Consider the following 6191-nt stretch of genomic DNA (forward strand, 5'->3'; position numbering starts at 1 on the left):
TGGATGGATGGATGGATGGATGGATGGATGGATGATGGATGGATGGATGGATGGATGGATATTACACAATCAAACAGCAATATAACAGTTAAAATGTTCTCATAAACTCTGCTCAGGAATGAAACCAGGATATTTAGGTTCTCAATACAAATAGTTTCTCTGAGGTCAGATTAACTCTGAGTTTCCAGAACTGCAACTTCAGGCAGTCAGTCTCAAGGCAAAGCATTACAAAGACACAAAACTGATTTGGAATTGGGCTTTTCGTCACAACATCCAGTAGAGTTTTTAAAGTGCCAGTTCCTCTGTGTCTGTACATCAAGCTGTGTATTGTACGTAGAAGGCTGGACGCTTCACCACGTAAAACTAGAAAAGAAAATTAACAGTACATGTGATGGAAGTAGTTTTAGTTTTAAAGTCCGCACATGATTTTTAATATCCTAGCATGACCTAAAAAGTCAGTCACAGCTGAAGTGAACTTTTAGAAATCTATACACTTTACTGAACTACACTTTAAATATTCATAAATTGAACTCCTTATTATTATCTGCAAAGAAGTAGTAGTACTATTGATGACTGAGACAGACATACAATTTTTACTTTTATATGATTTATTCAGGATTTATAACCTTAATAATAAATACTCAAGTTTAGCTTGGTTTCTACAAAAAGGCTACAGACATTATTTCAATGTTATCAAATTAATTCTGGTAAAAAATTTAAAAAAAAGAGAGAAAAAAAATGTTGTCCTAGTTTCTTACTTTTAATGTTTTTTCTGTAAGAACATTGTTTTTAAATTCACTTTTAGCCTGTTTGTTTTAGCCCATTTTTTATTCAAATGTCTTTAAAAGTCAATATCTTATGTGTGCACTGCATCCAAAGTTCTGTAATGTGTTTGTTTTTCAAATTTGCATATATTTTATTACTTTACAGCTATCTACCCTATATAATAGGGTTCATTAGTTACATAAAGTTGTAAATGTTACATTATGTCCTCTCCAGCAGTTTCAGCTGCACTTGATTTAAGTATGGGAAAAATCCATCCTACTTTAATGGTGAGCGAACGACCGCCTCTTAATTGGTGGGATTTAAAATATTTAACACTGTGTTTGTTTAGTTTTATATCTTTAAATCAGAAATGTGGGAACATAATAGATTTATGATGTGTTCATAAATAAAAAGAAAAATATCTCATTTTATGATGTTTAGAAAAGCACACAGGAAAGTAGCAAGCTAAAATCTTACAAGAAGTCATCCAAGTACTCCCCAGTGCAGTCTTGTCATATTCTTTTAATGTGGGTGCTTTAAATATTAAAGCTTTTGTGGATAGTAGTTTGCATTTCTCCAAGTTAGGACAACACTTTACATATCCTGCATCCCCTCAGTGGTATGACATAATCCAAATACATCCCAGCTCTAGTTTGGAGGAAACAGTGTTCATTCTTTCTTTGTCTTTAGTCAAAGGAATTCATGTGTTGGAAGCTTCTGTCCAATATTTAAGGTGACAGCCATCTTGGGTTATGATGTGGCAACCCAATTTTCAAAGGGAACCTTTCTTGTGCCTAATGTAGCCATACACCAAAATGGACATTAGTACATGACATTTTTTGTTATCATGCTCACAACATGCATAAACTGTCATGGGCAACGGCCCCTGCTGACCCCCTATTGGCCGCTGTCTCACATTCAATCACTCCTGCCATTGTTTCAACCCCTCATGCCATAGTTTCTCTTCCCCTGATTTGTAATGCCTATCACCCATCTCCAGCTCAATCCTGCTCTTTCCATGCCACACCTCCCTTGTTCCTCACAGCAATCAGCCCTGATTTAACTCACCTGTTCAGCTCCAAGTTCACCTGCTCTATACCCTTTATAAGCTCCATGCTCAATATCCACCAGTGCCAAATTATTACACCTCTCATGGTCCCTAATATTGAAGCCTTTCATCATAGTATCTTGTTTCATGCCTTGTATCCTTGCCTTGACCCCTCGCCTGTAACATGGATTCCTCGCCTTGCCTGCCCCTCTTCAGAATTGGACTCTATACTCTGACCACGGTATTTGACCCTGCCTTTGTCCTTTCATGACTTTGGCTACGGATCACGAATTGGCTCAAGCTTCTGCTCTCAGCTTCCCCATGCGTGACTTTTGCTATGACTACTGGACCACAAATCTGGATTGCCCCACCACAGACCACGAACAACTTCAGCCTGCTCCGCTGCTGCAGACAACAGCACCTGCCACGTACAGACTGAGAAGGATAGTGACTTTTACTATAATCACAGAATCCCCCCGTCCTTGCCAAAGTCACTAACCTCTCTGTCTTTTAAAACTGGACTCCTGCCTTGGACCCGGACTCCAGCAACCAGAAGCCAAATAAATAAAAACTGTTCTTGTTTTTGCACTCCTGTGTCTGACTTATATTGAATCCAAAACCCATTCTTGACACAAACAGACTGACAGAAGGTATTTCCAGTTCCCCCTCTTTGCTCTGTGATGAGGAACAATAACTTTATTTGTAACTTTTTGTTTCCAATGATTAACCCAAACCTGACAGAACACTGCAGTGTACCGACAGCAGATGAGGTTGGTAGTCTCCACTCTGATGGGCATACCGTGTTTGGCTGCAGTGTGATCCCTCAGATGCTGCTACTAACACATATTTGCATTTATGAGAGGGTTCTGAGAACAGAAGTGAACTTTTCTGCAGAGTAAGTTGCCGCTGTGTGGCTCGTTATTCAGCGGAACACAGCCTCACCTCTCAGGATGATTTCTGGCATGCTCCCACCCCTCCCCCACTCGGACAGACAGATGTTTGGCCTGAACTCAGCCATCCACGCTCACCGTAATGAGAACTCAGGGGGTCCTGGCTCCACTCACACGTGTATTCATGCATGAGTGACAAAAAGCACACACGCCATGCAACACAAGGAGCAAACAGCAAAGAAGGAGTGTTGAGTGAGCCTGGGTGGACTCATGACTTAATAATGATGTACTGCTCAAAAAAAAAAAAAAAAGAGATTGACCTTCAGACACACACAGAGACGAGCACTTATGTCAACGGGCAGTGAAGATATTCAGGTAGAGAGCAGACAGCGTGAAGGAGAAATGAAGAAACTTTGTAATATGAGAGAATATCTTCTGCAGACAATTGAGTTTTTATTTACACATGCAATGAAGGGCTTGGTGTCAGTGTGATGATGTAATCCTGAGGCTGCAGGTCAGAGCAGCCTGGTTGCACCAGAAAGGGGCAAAACAAGCCAAGTATTTTCTACATGTTTGCTTAGTGTGGTGACCCCACAGAGGGGGGCAGCTGAAAGAAAAACAACAATTAAGGGTGCAATGCAAAATCACTGAAGCACATGTGACAATTTTTGTCATGAAATCCAGTTTGTTTCTTCTTCTACAACTTTTGAAAGGCCCAAATACATCAAGACACACAACTTAATTGGAAATGTTGATGTATGATTTTTGGTATTGTTTTGTAAAGACAAAATTATCCCTCAAATTAAAAAAAATAAACACCAAATACAACAATAGACATTGAGCTTACTTTAAAGTTGATGCTAGATCATATTATTTATTAAAGCTGTAAACTGAAGACCAGTTTATTACTATCTACTTACAACCATTTTGTTTCCACCATGATATTCTTTTCGGTTCTCATGCTGCAACTTTTGAAGAACACATACAGAAAAATTATATCTCTGTCCGGAATTGTGTGCTAGGACCTTTGGCAGCAGCACATCATCCATCCATCCATTACTTTTACTCGATTCTTCCTTTTTGGGTTGCAGGGTGTCACTGGTGCCCATGTCCAGTAATCACTGTGCGAGAGGCAGGGTACACCCTGGACAGGTCTCCAGTCCATCACAGGGACACATAGAGACAAACAAGACAAGCAACCATTCACTCTCTCACTCACACCTATGGACAATTTAGAGTTACCAATCAGCCTAACATGCATGTTTTTGGTCTGTGGGAGGAAACCAGAGTACCCAGAGAAAACCCACACATTCACGAAGAGAACATAACTCCACCCAGAAGGGCCCCCAGACCAGGATTTGAACCAGGATATCCTGCTCTCTGAGAGGCAGGATTTCTACCAGTTGTACCACCGTGCTGACGCACGTCACACAGTGCAGGAAAATGTTTGCAAAGAAAAATGACAAATTTCCATATTCAGGTCAAAATTTGGTCAGAACAAGCGTGAAAACCCAACCCTTTTTGGAAAGAGTAAAAGTATTATTCATATTTAAATGAGACATTAAGTTGGACCTTACAGCAGCAGTTTGCAAACGTTTCATCTTCAGAACCATAACAGTGGCAGAACTTCCATCCATCCATCCATTTTCTTCCGCTTATCTGGGGTCGGGTCGCGGGGGTAGCAGCCTAAGTAGGGAGGCCCAGACTTCCCTCTCCCCAGCCACTTGGGCCAGCTCTTCTGGGGGAATCCCGAGGCATTCCCAGGCCAGCCGAGAAATATAGTCCCTCTAGCGTGTCCTGGGTCTTCCTCTGGGCCTCCTTCCGGTGGGACGTGTCCTGAACACCCCACCAGGGAGGCGTCCAGAAGGCATCCTAAACAGATGCCCAAGCCACCTCAACTGGCTCCTCTCGACGTGGAGAAGCAGCTGCTCTACTCTGAATCCCTCCCGGATGATCGAGTTTCTCACCCTATCTCTAAGGGAGAGCCCAGACACCCTGCGGAGAAAACTCATTTTGGCCGCTTGTATCCGAGATCTCATTCTTTCGGTCACAATCCAAAGCTCGTGACCATAGATGAGGGTAGGAACGTAGATCGATCGGTAAATTGAGATCTTCGCCTTTTGACTCAGCTCTCTCTTCATCATGACAGACCTGTACAGCGCCTGCTTCACTGCAGACGCTGCACCTATCCGCCTATCAACCTCACGCTCCATTTTTCCCTCATTCGTGAACAAGACCCCAAGATACTTGAACTCCTCCACTTGGGGTAGGACCTCCTCCCTGACCCGGAGAGGACACTCTACCCTTTTACGGCTCAAGACTATGGCCTCGGATTTGGAGGAACTGATCTTCATCCCGGCCGCGTCGCATTCTGCTGTAAACCGCTCCAGCGAAAGCTGTAGATCACGATATGATGAAGCCAATAAGACCACATCATTTGCAAAAAGCAGAGACGAAATCCTAAGGCCACCAAAACGGATCCCCTCAACACCTTGGCTGCGCCTAGAAATTATGTCCATAAAAACACATGTAGACCGGTTGGGCAAACTCCACGCACCCTCCAGGACCCTGCTGAGAGTGTAGAGCTGGTCCAGTGTTCCACGGCCTGGACGAAAACCGCACTGCTCCTCCTGAATCCGAGGTTCGACTATCCGACGGACCCTCCTCTCCAGAACCCCCGAATAGACCTTACCGGGGAGGCTTAAGAGCGTGATTCCCCTGTAGTTGGAACAAACTCTACGGCCCCCCTTTTTAAATAGGGGGACCACCACCCCAGTCTGTCAATCCAGGGGAACTTCCCCCGATGTCCACGCAATATTGCAGAGTCGTGTAAGACAACACAACACTACAACATCCAGAGCCTTAAGGAACTCCGGGCAAATCTCATCCAACCCTGGGGCCCTGCCACAGAGGAGCTTTTTAACCACCTCGGTGACCTCAGCACCAGAGATTGGAGGGCCCGACCCAGAGTCCCCAGGCTCTGCTTCCTCAGTGGAAGACTGAGGAGGTCTTCAAAGTATTCCGCCCACCGACCCACAACATCCTGAGTTGAGGTCAGCAGCACACCACTCCCACTATAAACAGTGTTGGTGACGTACCGTTTTCCCCCCCTGAGATGCCGGATGGTGGACCAGAATCGCCTCGAAGCCGTGCGGAAGTCATTTTCCATGGCCTCTCAGAACTCCTCCCATGCCCGAGTTTTTGCCTCAGCGACCACCGCGTGTCGCTTGGACTGCCGGTACCCATCAGCTGCTTCCGGGGTCCCACAGGCCAAAAAGGCCCAATAGGACTCCTTCTTCAGCCTGACAGCATCCCTCTTCGACGGTGTCCACCATCGGGTTCGAACAGAACTTTGTGAACCAAATATTAGTTTGAGTACAAACTTTGTGTTTCCGTCCCATGAAACACCCTCCTCCTGGTGAGTGAATCAGCCCAGCCCTCCGTCAAAAAGGGGAAATGGATCACCCTGGCCTTCTAGGTCTTATCCA

General features: G+C 44.4%; 1 protein-coding gene across 1 annotated transcript in view; it reads right to left on the reverse strand.

The window, feature by feature from the left end:
* LOC119410489 (calsyntenin-2) overlaps positions 1-6191 on the reverse strand; it is a 662902-nt gene that overhangs the window by 631581 nt on the left and 25130 nt on the right. The gene's annotated exons all lie outside the window — the stretch shown is intronic.

This window comes from Nematolebias whitei, chromosome 6 (genome assembly GCF_014905685.2).
Source record: "Nematolebias whitei isolate Nwh7 chromosome 6, NemWhi1, whole genome shotgun sequence".
Classification (NCBI taxonomy): domain Eukaryota; kingdom Metazoa; phylum Chordata; class Actinopteri; order Cyprinodontiformes; family Rivulidae; genus Nematolebias; species Nematolebias whitei.